Below are 14,901 nucleotides of genomic sequence, written 5' to 3'. Positions count from 1 at the left end.
TGTTTCTATGCTATGTTTGGGTATGTGAAATTTGTGCTCTTGTTTACATGCTTAAGTTGTATAGAAATGGGAACTTCGTTGTTTTTGTTCAAATTGGTGAAGTGTGATGTTGTTGTTGTTGGATTGTGAATGGATTCGTAATTATATGATATGATTGTTGTTGATTGTTGATGATAATGTCAATTCATGGTTTGGGTGTAGATAAGTTGAGTTGTTATTGTGATTGTGTTGATTTTGAAAGAGGTGAATTGTTGTTGTTGTTGAAAACTTTGGTGTCTTAAGAAAATCATTTTCAGTTGTTTTCATAAGTAGTTTCAAGTGTCGAGAAATGAGCGTATTCGATGCGTTTGAGCCTTGGGTTAAGCCTCTAATCATTTTGGGTGAATGGGGGATCTAACTAAATGTTTTTGGGAAAAAAATTGCGAGAACCCATGGCCGGAACACACCAAGATGCGCATTTTCGCGGTGTTGCGCCTGAGGTAGGGCGCTGGGCGCCCACTACCAGAGAGCTAGCGCTAGGTGCCGCACTCTAGGCGCCATGCGCCCTGACAGGAACAACGTGCATGTTGTTTCGCGTTCGGGGGCTTGGGGGCCGACATGTAGGTGTCCTATGCACTTGTTTAAGTATGTTCTTTTTCTGTCTTCATTAATATAACTACTGGAACATGTTTTACTTGCTCAAACTTTGGAATTCTTAAATGGTTTGAAACTTGAATTTGAGACGAAATCGGTTTTTGGGAATAATCGAAAAATGGATTTTTTGTGAACAAAGGTGAATACATGATTGGTCTACAATTCTAATGTAATTAGATGAAGCATGTAGGAATGATGCATAGCCATAATGGTATGAAACTTAGTTTTTGGTAAAACGACGGCATAGACGAACTTAGAGCTTTTCTCAAATGAACTTTGGTAAAACTTTGAACTAAGACTTGATAGTTTGTAAGTGGCCTATGTTCGTGATTAGATGATAGATTAAGACTGAATTGAAGGATTTCATACTTGGAATAAGGCGCCTTCTTTTGGCCGAATGGTCATTTTTGTGAAATTGAGCCGAACTTTGTGAATTTAAGATTTTATCGTATATGGTTGGTGAAATGCACATGTATAAACAACTGCACTTGTATGTAGTTTATGTGTGTACGTAGTTGAGGCAATTGTATATGTTTGCTTGGTTTTGGTTGAACTCCGTAAGAGTGAATTTCCGTGAAAATGTTAACTTTGATGACTACGTGAATTTCCGATGAATTATGGTATAATAATTACATTGTTGGTTGTTGTTGTGTTGCATTTAAATATATGCTAAATGTTGATGATTAGATGAGTGATTGCATGTATTGAATTATGTTGTTCAATTATTACATGCATATGGAGGTGAAAATGATGGTGTGTTTGTTGTTAAGTATGTGCATAGTGGGTCATATGTTCATGCATCATGAGTCGTGGGATATTTATATCCAGTTGAGGTGATTGAATACTTTGTATTCAAATGTTGCTGATATGATGTTTTTGTTGCATCATGAGGTGACGACCTTGGTGGTGATTGGTACCATTGCATATAGGTGTCGTGTCTAGGCGCATTGAATATTTTGTCATGAGTCTTAATCGTTGGTGATAGATGTGATTAATGAATTGCATACTTGGGATGATTGGAACTTAATTGTGCTGAGAATTAATATTGAAGTTGAATGCTCTTTTGTTTAATCAATCGAAGTTTATTTTAATGAAAATCTTTTCAAATTGTTTATGCTCGATTATGATGATGTGAAGCTAACCCCCAATGGTCTTTGGTGGACAGCCTACCTATTTGTATGAATGGGTAGACGGCGTGCAAGAGTAGTTGTTGCTTGCTTGGTGAGTGCTCCAGGATAACGAGAGCTACCTCCGCTATCTGTTTTTGGGAGTCATTTAGTTTAGGGCTCTGACTTAGGGTGTGGGTCTTTTATTTTATTGACTATGTTGTTGAGACTGAAGACATATTTTTTTTATGTATGCATTATGTTTATGGCATGGCTATTTGGAGATGTATGCTATTTATCCGCTACGACAATTTGAGAAATTTTTAGTATGTATCTTTTGAGAACTTTTGGGGATGTGAGGTCTATTTCATGAATATTTATATTATTTGTGTGTTTTATCGCTTTAATAGAAGTAAGGCATTAGAATGAGAACTTTGAATACTGGTAGTCGAAGGAACACCAGCAGTGAATGGGGGTATAACGGTTCCCATTTTTGGTCGTGTCATTGGAGAGGATGTCGAAACGGTTGAAGGAGCGGTTACTCCCGTTTCCATCGAAACTGGCATATCCATGGTTTCCCCAAAGGGGTTGACACGTTTGAATCTCCCAAAGGAGACGTCGCTTGTAAAGATTGTGCTTGTGAAGATGATTGTGATGAGGATGAACTGCCATGAGTCATAGATTTACCACTTCTCAAATGCATACACAAACAATTTGGTGTTTTTAGCAATAAAGTTACCTGGTAATAGTAACGAAATTCTAAAATCGGATCTCACGAGGAGATGGATTTAGAAAAAGTTTTTGAAAAACAGATTTTTATGAAAACAGTTTTTGAAAATCAATTGCACAAACAGGGTCCCACCGGGCGTGCCAATTTGTTTACCTGTGTTTTCGGAAAACTACGAGCTAGAGATCCCAGGAGCATGTTGTGCAAAGGTTTTGGTCGAAAAAAAGTTTGAATAGGGCCACGAGATGCACTCAGGTTACTTAGAGAGCAAGACGGGTTTTGAATCAAAGAAAGCACTGTCTCTCGACAGGTTTGAGATTGCAAGCAAAAGCAATATAAAGTTAAATGAAAAGGTAAAATTTTAAACACATAAACTTAAAGAAAAGGTAAAATGCATTGCATTAAAATAAAGATGGTCTACAAATTAGTTTACATACATTCTGTATAACTCGTTTCCCTAGACGCCGATAGTTTGAGTGTTGTAGAATTCTATAAATGATTTGCGACCCATTTCCAGCTTGGAAACACTTATTTATACTAAAATAACTAACTGGCAAACCACTAATCCCATGATTAGCACTTCTCCCATCTTGGACAACCGCTTGCCACACATTCCCACTAAGGAAACCGCTTTAGAGCTTGAAATCGTGTTTTCCCGCCTTTAACACTTGACTTCGACGCGATCGCTCTTTCAGCTTTGTTTTGTCGAACTTCTGACTATGCGCGTTAGGCTTGCCATCCTGTCGAAATCCTCAACTTGAAATGAGAAAGCCTTCGATTCCTGCAAAGTTAAAGGTCAACCAAATGTTGACCAAATTAAATGAGCCTGTTGAATTTACAGGCTAACTGGTACTTCTTGTGAAACGTTTTAATCGTTACATTAAAAAGTATAGATTAAGACATAGCGATAAAACCTTTAGAAGATGACAAGCAAAAGGAGAGAATAGTAAAGAGGAAAATGGCTTAAGTTGCTTTGGATGTGGCAAGGTTGCTCATCTAAGAAGTGAATGTCCCAATTTGATCAAGTCTAAAGGAAAAGCAAGTTCGTCTGATAAGTCAAAAGGAAGGAGGGTATACATACCATGGGAAGACGATGAAGTATCATCCACAAAAAGCGACTCCGAAAATGATGAAATTGCTCAATTATGCTTCATGGGACAAAGGAAGAAATCAATTGAGATTAGTGACCGGAACTCTAAATTTAATCCATCCTATGATGAGTTGCAGAATGTTCTAGTATAAATGCATGAAGATGACATGTGTAGACCAAGATTTTTGGGTGTCAATCCATTGATTGGACTTGAACCTTCAATCTACCGGACTTGCTCGATTTTATTCTTGGGAAGGGAAAAATGAGATTGAAAAACCCTTTTTTGGATCCGGGGGTCGGTTACGATTCGGGAAGGTGTTAGGCACCCGCGTCGTTCACGGTACTCCGTGAGAACCTCTTTCTAACTTTATTTTTATTTGAAAATTTGTTGTTTAAAGTTGAAGTGAAAGAATGGAGGGGGAAGAAGTAGGAGTTTTTGTTATTTTTATTTGATCGATTTGGAAGGAATAAACCCTCTGCCTACGTACCCTTAAAAGGGATCAAAACCGCCGTAGTTCTCTCTCAAAAAATATTTTTTGTGGGTTAGGTTGATTTTAATTTGATTTTGAAAATGGTTTTAAGAAGGGTTACGAGACCTCAAGGTATAGAAGAATAAAATAGAAGTGAGGTTGTTTCATTTTATTTAAGAAATTTGGTCTAAGTTTGATTAAGATTCATTTAGGAATTTGATTAAGAAAATAAAGGAAAAATCTCTTGGATTTGGATCCAAGGTTTATTAAGAAAATGATTTGACTTTTGCTTATTTGATTTTTGAGATAAAAACGGTTTTACTAAACTAACGGTAAATTAACGTAACGATGCGAATAATAAAGCAAGCATAAAGCAACGAATAAAATGGTGAAGTGTCGGTGCTTGTGTCGGTGTGTGCAATTACTACGCTATTACATACCCTTCCTAGATGATTTCTAAGGCAAGAAATAAAAATGTGCAAAATAAATTACATCAAAACCTATTATACACACTAAAGTTTATGATTAAAAATAAATGGCCAGAACTTAGAATATGCATGATAAGGAAGAAAAAAAAATCGAACTAAAATGCATGAAAACAAATATTAAGAAGTAAACAAGCCATATAACAAAACGAATGCATGGGAAGAATATTTAAGTTGAAATGCATGGAAAACAAACTAATAAGAATTAGATAGCCATGTAATAAAGGCAACTGCATGACGAAAAAAAAAATAAAAATTATTTGATTTGCAAATGCAATGTGATGACAAATTATATAATAAAATAAAATGAATGCATGACATAAACGATATTTTGAATTAAAATGCATGAAATTAAGCAAACTATGTAGCAAAATAAAGCATGATATGGAAAATAACTTTAATAGAAATGCATGAAAGTATGAACAAAATTAATATGTAAGGAAAACGGTTTTCAAAGAAACAAAGGGAATGCAGTAGCGCACTGAAGGTATGTTCAGCAAGTAGTATTAGCAACAAAAAGCAGAAAATGAACCTTGTAGATGTAGAGAGAGTGGGCCTATGGGTTAAGCCTGAACCAGTCTTGAAAATGGGCATGGGTATGGGTCAAAAAAAACTGGAGCGGGTTAAAGCCATGGGTTAGATGCAAGTATAAAAGCGTTGCTCCTTCTTGTAAAAACATTTTCACGATTCAAAACTCTCCCTACAAAACAGTTTCAGACTCTCTTCTCTCTATAACTATCACTATCGGAGAAGATGAACATGAAGTGGCCGGAGTACCTCTGGCGCGGTGGTTTGCCGGACATGTCTATTCAAAGCTCTATTTCACCTCCTCTATTCAAAGCTGCACTTAGTTTTCAATGAAAAGCCATAACATGTCCTGGATCTAGCATATAAGTTTCAAAAGGAAATCATGACAAAGCATAAAAACAACTCACAGACTTCAAACGTGTCTTCTTCCTTGAAACAAATTCTGCTTCGTTCCTCTCCACGTAACCCCGCTTCAGTTCGATCCGGTTTGCTCACGTCCTCCTTTTAGATCGTTTCAGATCGGCTTCTTTAACTTTGATTCGGTCTACTCTTTCTCCTCTAACTCGAAACTTCAGCTCCGACTTGGTTCCGATTCGGTTCCGACTGGTAGTGAAAAGCCACGCTGATTTGCTTGAGATGCGGTTCTTTCTCCCTTTTTGGTTCAGATCCGAAACAGAAGCGAATTTGTGTTGTTGGAGGTATAGATCCGAAAAGGAGTTGTTGGTTGAGGTTTATAGTGTTTGTGTTGGATTGTTATGAAAATGAAAGGATGTTGAAGTTGTTGTTACGTGAAAGGGAAAGCCAGAATTAGATGTTCATGTTGCTGGATTTGAATCATTGAAATTGATTTGTTGTTGACTCACAGGATTAAAAAGAACGTGAAGGAAAAAAAATGTTCATGGTGGATCAATGTTCAACTTTGTTCATGAGAGTTTTTATGAAAAAAAAGCGTTTGATCTCAAATTGGAGTCTGCCGAATTTGATTGGTGTTTCCATGGGATTCAGTGCAGCTCCCCTTCTCTCCAATGATTGGGAGTTATTTATAGTGACCAACTAGGTTAAACTCTGCAGGTGAAAAAAGACCACAATACCCTCACAAGGTATCACATGGTAATGGACAGCTGGACACTAAAGCTTGGACCCAAAGAAAAGGATTTTAAGAAAAGAAATATAAAAAGGAAGTTAAAAATTGTACCAAAAAGAGGAAGTTAAGAAGTGAACAAACAAACACGTGATATTTTAAAAGAAATGAGATACATAAAAATAAATAATAATAAAAGCCAAAAGTAATTAATAATAAAAAGAAGAATAATAAAATTGCCCCTTTCGGTAAATGAGGTATTTTAAAATACCTCTCTGCCAAAATTTTGACTGAAATTGCTAGAAGAACGCGGTGTTTTTAAAATGTGAACAAAGTTCTTTTAAAGCGGTTTAAGAATGAGCGAAGCGGAAATTTTGAATTAAAATTTTTTTTTGAAGGAAATTAAAATAAAAATAGGACGCTAAATACTTAAAAGAGCGCGTAAAATATTTTAAAAAGCTGACGCACAAAATAATTTAAAATACAAAAAACTTGGACAAAAAGGAAATTTACTTCACGCTAAATAAAATAAAGCCTCCAAAAATTTAAAAGACGACTAAGTGACTCTAAATAATTAAAGCAAAAAAGAGCTTGAGACGTTGTAAAAAATACGACTATAAAAAGAAATAACTGGTCCAAAATTGGGGTATGACAGATGCCCCTATTTAAGTTTCATCGTCACGAAGATTTGAAAGAAGACTTTTAAATTGATGGGTCGAAGAGACTTAAATACTTAAGTACACCACTTTTGGACCAGTCGAGATGCTAAGAGTGCAATGCTCATGAGTATTATGGTATGCATGCGTGCAATGCAGTTATGAATGCAATGTCGACAAACATATAACGACTGGGGAACAAAAGCTGATAAGTAACACTGGGGAGATAAAGCCTGTCTATTACCGACTGCCACAGTAAAGACGAGAATGCGGAAGATAAAGCTTGAACAGAAGATAAAGCTTGGATAAAAGATAAAGCTCAGATAGCAACTAAAGCTTAATACGGGAAATAAAGCTTGAGACGGAAAGTAAAGCTTGAGACAGAAAGTAAAGCTTGAGACAGAAAGTAAAGCTTGACCATTACCAATAGCCCGTGGTAAATGATGAAAATACGAAAGATAAAGCTTGAACGGAAGATAAAGCTCAGACGGAAGATAAAGCTTGAGACGGGAAATAAAGCTTAAGACGGAAAATAAAGCTTGTCAATTACCAACAGCCCGTGGTAACTGATGAAAATGCGGAAGAGAAAGCTTGAACTGAAGATAAAGCCCAGACGAGAGATAAAGCTTGAGACAGAAAATAAAGCTTGAGACAAAAGTAAAGCTTGAGGTGGAAAGTAAAGCTTATCAATTACCAACAGCCCGTGGTAAATGATGAAAATACGGAAGATAAAGCTTGTCTACTACCAACTGCCATGGTAAAGACGAAAATACTGATTAAAGCTTGTCTATTACCAACTGCCCGTGGTAACGACGAAAATACAGAAGATAAAGCTTGTCTATTACCAACTGCTCGTTGTAACGACGAAAATATAGAAGATAAAGCTTGTCTATTACCAACTGCTTGTGGTAACGACGATTAAACAGAAGATAAAGCTTGTCTATTACCAACTGCCCGTGGTAACGACGAAAATACAGAAGATAAAGCTTGTCTATTACCAACTGCTCGTGGTAACGACAGAAATACAGAAGATAAAGCTTGTCTATTACCAACTGCTTGTGGTAATGACGATTAAACAGAAGATAAAGCTTGTCTATTACCAACTGCCCGTGGTAACGACGAAAGAACGGGAGATAAAGCTTGTCTATTACCAACTGCCGTGGTAAAGACGAATATACTGATTGGTATCGGTAAAGTGATTACTTGATGGGACCTGCCACTTGAACACATACTGATTGGTGACATTTATGGATTAGACACTTTGAGATTGACATCTTGTGTATTGGAGTAAGACGCAGGAAAATAATGCAACTATACATGAATGATATTTGTATGCGTGCTATGTATGCATGGATGAATGAATGCATATGAGACTTATTTGACAGTATAATGGTGAGACTGTTGAGACAAGATTGGGCAGGTCCGAAGAAAGTGGCCCGACATCATGTTGCAAGCATCTGACACCCTTCATTGGGGATAACATCACTGGGGATGAACCAAACACTGACGGGGTAAAGCCCTTCAAACCACTGACGGGGTAAAGCCCTTCAAACCACTGATGGGGTAAAGCCCGCATTCTTAACCATTGATGGGGTAAAACCCAAATTCAAACCAAGCTGATGGGGTAAAGCTCATACTCAAACCAAACTGATGGAGTAAAGCCCATATTCAAGCCAACTGATGGGGTCAAGACCCATAATCAACTACTGAAAGGGGAAAGGGTCCAATAACCAATTACTGAAAAGAGAATGCCCCATGATCAACTTGCTTGAAGGGACAATGACCCATTGATCGTACTGCTGAGGGGAGGACGCCCCATAATCAAACCGCTTGAAGGGATAACAACCTCTTGATCATACTGCTGAGGGGAGAACGACCCATTAATGATACCACGAAGGGGTAATGACACATTAATTATACCGCTGGTGGGATACCAACCAACAAACAAAACTGCTGATGGGGATATGAACCAATATAATGTCTTAGTTGATGATGAAGTAATCATTCCTTGGGGTGAAGCCTACCAATCGGAAACCTGACAAAGGTCGCCATTTAGTCAAACCCATCAATCAACGCACAAGCAAAAGATGCCATTAATCAAGCCATTGGCGGAAGTCGCCATCTATCAAACCACAGGCAAAAGATGTCATTGATCAAACCACAGGCAGCAGTCGCTATCAATCAAAGCACTGACAGAGGACGCCATTTGTAAGCTAGCACAAAGTGCATTCTTCCATTTAACACACTTGAAATGTGATGCCTCTGTCTTTTTCATTTTTTTTGTATTGTTTTTTTTGTATATCTTTTTTTTGAAAATCCCTAACTTTTGCCTGGACCGCCCTTTCGGGTTTTCAATCCACCGGGAATATATTCTTTTTGTATGCCCCTAATTTTTGCCTGGACTGCCCTTTCGGGTTTTCAATCCACCAGGACGCTCATTTTTGCCTAAGCCGCCCTTTCGGGTTTTCAACTTAGCGAGCTTTTTTATTTATATTCTCTTTTTTCTTTTTTTTTTTGACAGAGGTCATCTCGCAGCACTTGTTCATACCTTCCTTGCAGAGTTTAACTGTCCTTGGGACGAATGTTGATGTATGTTTCTACTACTCATAAGTTCAAAGAAGATGTACCTGTTGTTTATGCTTTTCAAAAGACAATTAAAAAAAGTTTTAAATTTTTGCTTTGAGTATTCACATCAAAAATAGAAGAAAATTATGCAAACAGAATAACTGAGAATTTCAAATAAATGGGCACAGGCTCAAATTAATGTAAAGGAGTGGTAACCTGCCAAAGGCGTGGCTCCACAGATTTTAAAAAGTTTGGAAAATGGTAATTACATGGGAAAGGTACATTGAACACATTAACCGCTATACTCTCTAACAACTTTGAATTCCACTGTTCCGAGTCTTTGATCTGCAGGTGTTTCATATCAGAGGTCTCTTGACAGCTAAGATGCCCCAAGTGAATCATATCTATTTTGATGCAATTACCTTGCCATGAGTTGGCGGTCTTTTGACGACTGAAATGCCTCAAGTGAATAATGTCTGACCAAATGCAGTTACTTTGTCATAATCCTTAACTTTTGCATAGATCGCCCTTGTGGGTTTCAACCTATCAGGATAAACACTTTTTCATTTTTCACATGTCTCTAACTTTTGCATGGACCGCCCTTTCGAGTTTTCAGTCCATCGAGACGCTCTTTTTCGCCTAAGCCGCCTTTTCAGATTTGCGACTTATCGAGCTTTTTTTTTTAAAACAAAGTATTTCTTGACTGCATCGGTATTCATAGGACATATAAATTTACCACCATTCTTTGTAATTTGGCATCCATTTGCCCCTGGAACCAGATAACATATTTTTGAGCACACAGCCACATTCTTGACATTCACGGGGACGAGCCTTCTTAGTTGAATATTTGCTTTATCCTTTTGATACACTGTCCATGGCACATGGCAATAACATTTTTAAATTCAACCAAGCTTTGCTTTCGTTGGAACTTTTGTTGACATTACTTTGACTTCCATGTGTGGCATTGCCTTTTATGTTGTATATTGAGGGATGGTGGGGGGTTGCCCCTGTTGAAGTGTGTACTGAAGTACAATATCCCTGCGAGGAAGATGGTAGTATCTTGTCCAGTCTTTGTAAGTGAATGTCATATGTTGGACAATCTTTTGATATTTGCAGCTTTGACGGCCAAGATGCCCCAGTAGGCGAGAAATCTTATTGGAAACTTCTTCATCATCATTCCTTTCAGCCTCGGATACAAGGAATTCAAAATCGAGAGAAAGTACAAGGTTCCAGTGTTCAACTGGTTTATTAATGCATGATTTGATTATTGATATAAACATTATGATTATGCAGATATGCGGAAATGATTAAAGAAAAGAAATTTTTTGGTTTTTGTATTACCATTTTTTCCAGAAAAAGCACAAAATAAAAAACAAAGCCGGGATCAAAGCGACTTTTTAATTAAAGATGAAAATACATAAAGCAAAAAGCCCTAAACAAGTTCACTTCCGTCTCGGGTGGGACGAAAGGATTTTTTTGAAAAAAAAACATAAAGCAACAAACATACATATAATTTGAACAAATGAGTAGTAGAAAGAAACATCAGCAAAGACCCAATTGCAGCTAAACATCAAATTCCAAGATCCGATAGCGGATTAACTTGAAGATTCCAAATCAAATTCTTCAAAAGGTATGAGGTCTTTTCGGATCAACTTCTGAACTATCTTCTGCAATGCAAAACAGTGCTCAATATCATGACCTGGTGCCCCTTGATGGAAAGCACAAAAGTGGTCGGGCCTGTACCGGGATGTCAATTTTTCTGGCACTGGAAGAGGTGCCTTGGTATAGACCAAATTCCTTTCAAGCAACTTTGGAAGCAACTCTGCATACATCATGGGAATATGATCGATCTGGGTCCTTGGAACCTGTTGTTGAGGCGGCTGTTGGTATTGCTGAAACTGGGGCTGATAACCCGGATTTTGAACAGTATTGGTGATGGGCTTAATAGCAGCAACATAGTGTGAAACCAGATACTGTTGTTGATTTTGTTGAGACTGGGGTTGATAACCCGGATTTTGAACAGTATTGATGGGCCTAACAGCGGCAACAGAGTGTGAAACCAGATACTGTTGTTGATTTTGTTGAGACTGGGGTTGATAACCCGGATTTTGAACAGTATTGATAGGCCTAACAGCGGCAACAGAGTGTGGAGCCAGATGTTGTTGCTGAAGTAGCACTTTTATATCCGGGTCTTCGAAGAAACCGGTGTTATTTTTAATCAACTTCTGAACTTCTTCCTTCAAAGCGTAACACTGCTCAGTGTCATGACCTGGTGCCCCTTGATGAAAATCACATTTGAGGTCAGGGCGATACCAAGATGGCAGCGGATTCGGCACCCGAGGAGACGGTCTGGTTTGAACAAGTCTCTTCTTAAAGAAGATAGGAAGCAAATCCATATATTTCACAGGAATCCGGTCAAACTGCGATGCTTTTCGAGCTTGGTTTTGAAGAATAAGTTGTTGAGGAGCCTGATTCTGAGTATTAAAAGGCTGAGGAGTCTGATTCTGAGTAGTGAACGGCTGAGGAGCCTGATTCTGGGTAGTGAACGGCTGAGGAGCCTAATTCTGGAACTGTTTCATGCACATTGGCTGACTTAATGGCTGAGACCTTTGCTGAACAAGCTGTGGATCCTTTGCGGCCATCAATGAAGATACCAGGCTAGTTAACTTCTCTACCTCAGCCCGAAGTATTGTTAACTCTCCACGAAGCTCCTGTACCTCTTGCTCAAGCTGATCAGTCTTTTGTGTTTGCATGAGTGTTTGCATATGCGAGCCGAACTTGGATGAAGACATCGGACCACTTTACTGACGGATTCCTTTTGTACATAGAGATAAAGTATGAGACACGGACTAGAAACTATGAATGCAACATGATGCATGATATGTTTATGCAAAAAAAAATGTACAATTTTTTGTTATCGAAGGATTTATCAAGGTAAATTGTAAACATTGCAGGTAAACATGGTTTCATTTTGAAGATTTGTAAAGATATTGTAATAGGTTTCCTTTTCAAAAGGTAAGAACGAACCCAAGGATGAAGTTCTTAATCAAAAGCAAAATCTATGGTAAGATTTTTGAAGTTGTATTGCTTGGTATTCATTCTTACAAAGGTCCATTCCTTCGATGTTTACAAAAAACTTGGCTAAATCCTTCGATAGTTTTATGAATGGGAAAAAATGTTTATGGATGAATGCATGAATGCGTGATGATGCTAAGAACATTGAATACATGTGGGGCTAGATTCACAATGTTAGAGCTGAAGGTAACGCCATTTGGCAAGGACTATGGTTTCCAATTGCACTTGTAACAAGGGTTCTACCAAGTTCCCAAATTACAACTACCCTTATGAATTTATCGGTGCGTATGAATGCTCCTAGTCCAATATCATCCATAGGGAAGTCTAGTTTGAGTGTAGTATCGCGTGACAACTAAAGTCAAGAATGCTCTTGGTTCAGTCTCCGCACTACGTCCTAAAAGGCCAAGTGGGGTTAAGGGTTACTAAGGTCCACGGCTTCACCGGACACTCACATTGAAAGTAATAACGCCAACACGAATGCTCATGTTAACAAGACTACTACCTTCCATGAGGCATCCGCCGAGTGGGATTATCACTTGTAAACATGGTCCAAGAATGCTCTTGGTATGTCACTATGATTTTACCCCGTCCTAATCCTATGTTTCACTCAAGTCCGGGTATAGGACTTTGTCTTACCACTCACGTAAAAATATTTACAAAGTATATACAAATGATAGAGCATAAGAAATAAAGATAGAAAGGTGGGCTTAACCCGCGTAGAATCCCCAGTGAAGTCGCCATTTTGTAGACCAAGATTTTCGGGTGTCAATCCATTGATTGGACTTGAACCTTCAATCTACCGGACTTGCTCGATTTTATTCTTGGGAAGGGAAAAATGAGATTGAAAAACCCTTTTTTGGATCCAGGGGTCGGTTACGATTCGGGAAGGTGTTAGGCACCCGCGTCGTTCACGGTACTCCATGAGAACCTCTTTCTAACTTTATTTTTATTTGAAAATTTGTTGTTTAAAGTTGAAGTGAAAGAATGGAGGGAGAAGAAGTAGGAGTTTTTGTTATTTTTATTTGATCGATTTGGAAGGAATAAACCCTCTGCCTACGTACCCTTAAAAGGGATCAAAACCGCCGTAGTTCTCTCTCAAAAAAATTTTTTTGTGGGTTAGGATGATTTTAATTTGATTTTGAAAATGGTTTTAAGAAGGGTTACGAGACCTCAAGGTATAGAAGAATAAAATAGAAGTGAGGTTGTTTCATTTTATTTAAGAAATTTGGTCTAAGTTTGATTAAGATTCATTTAGGAATTTGATTAAGAAAATAAAGGAAAAATCTCTTGGATTTGGATCCAAGGTTTATTAAGAAAATGATTTGACTTTTGCTTATTTGATTTTTGAGATAAAAACGGTTTTACTAAACTAACGGTAAATTAACGTAACGATGCGAATAATAAAGCAAGCATAAAGCAACGAATAAAATGGTGAAGTGTCGGTGCTTGTGTCGGTGTGTGCAATTACTACGCTATTACATACCCTTCCTAGATGATTTCTAAGGCAAGAAATAAAAATGTGCAAAATAAATTACATCAAAACCTATTATACACACTAAAGTTTATGATTAAAAATAAATGGCCAGAACTTAGAATATGCATGATAAAGAAGAAAAAAAAATCGAACTAAAATGCATGAAAACAAATATTAAGAAGTAAACAAGCTATATAACAAAACGAATGCATGGGAAGAATATTTAAGTTGAAATGCATGGAAAACAAACTACTAAGAATTAGATAGCCATGTAATAAAGGCAACTGCATGACGAAAAAAAAATAAAAATTATTTGATTTGCAAATGCAATGTGATGACAAATTATATAATAAAATAAAATGAATGCATGACATAAACGATATTTTGAATTAAAATGCATGAAATTAAGCAAACCATGTAGCAAAATAAAGCATGATATGGAAAATAACTTGAATAGAAATGCATGAAAGTATGAACAAAATTAATATGTAAGGAAAACGGTTTTCAAAGAAACAAAGGGAATGCAGTAGCGCACTGAAGGTATGTTCAGCAAGTAGTATTAGCAACAAAAAGCAGAAAATGAACCTTGTAGATGTAGAGAGAGTGGGCCTATGGGTTAAGCCTGAACCAGTCTTGAAAATGGGCATGGGTATGGGTCAAAAAAAACTGGAGCGGGTTAAAGCCATGGATTAGATGCAAGTACAAAAGGGTTGCTCCTTCTTGTAAAAACATTTTCACGATTCAAAACTCTCCCTACAAAACAGTTTCAGACTCTCTTCTCTCTATAACTGTCACTATCGGAGAAGATGAACATGAAGTGGCCGGAGTACCTCCGGCGCGGTGGTTTGCCGGAGCACCGCCGTGCCGGAGTAATTTTTTACTCTCTTTTTGAAAACTTTTTATACCAAACCACTCTATTTTACCTCCTCTATTCAAATCTGCACTTAGTTTTCAAAGAAAAGCCATAACATGTCCTGGATCTAGCATATAAGTTTCAAAAGGAAATCATGA

At 37.5% G+C, this 14,901-nt stretch overlaps 1 pseudogene; it reads right to left on the bottom strand.

Annotated features, from left to right (window-relative positions):
- Positions 1-10,883: 10,883 nt before the first annotated feature.
- Positions 10,884-14,558, bottom strand: LOC146915847 (uncharacterized; annotated as a pseudogene).
- Between the last annotated feature and the right edge of the window lie 343 nt (positions 14,559-14,901).

Source organism: Medicago sativa, chromosome 6, assembly GCF_051527215.1.
Source record: "Medicago sativa cultivar Bolivia chromosome 6, Bolivia_mono, whole genome shotgun sequence".
Lineage (NCBI taxonomy): Eukaryota > Viridiplantae > Streptophyta > Magnoliopsida > Fabales > Fabaceae > Medicago > Medicago sativa.
This window is presented reverse-complemented; position numbering and strand designations above follow the sequence as displayed.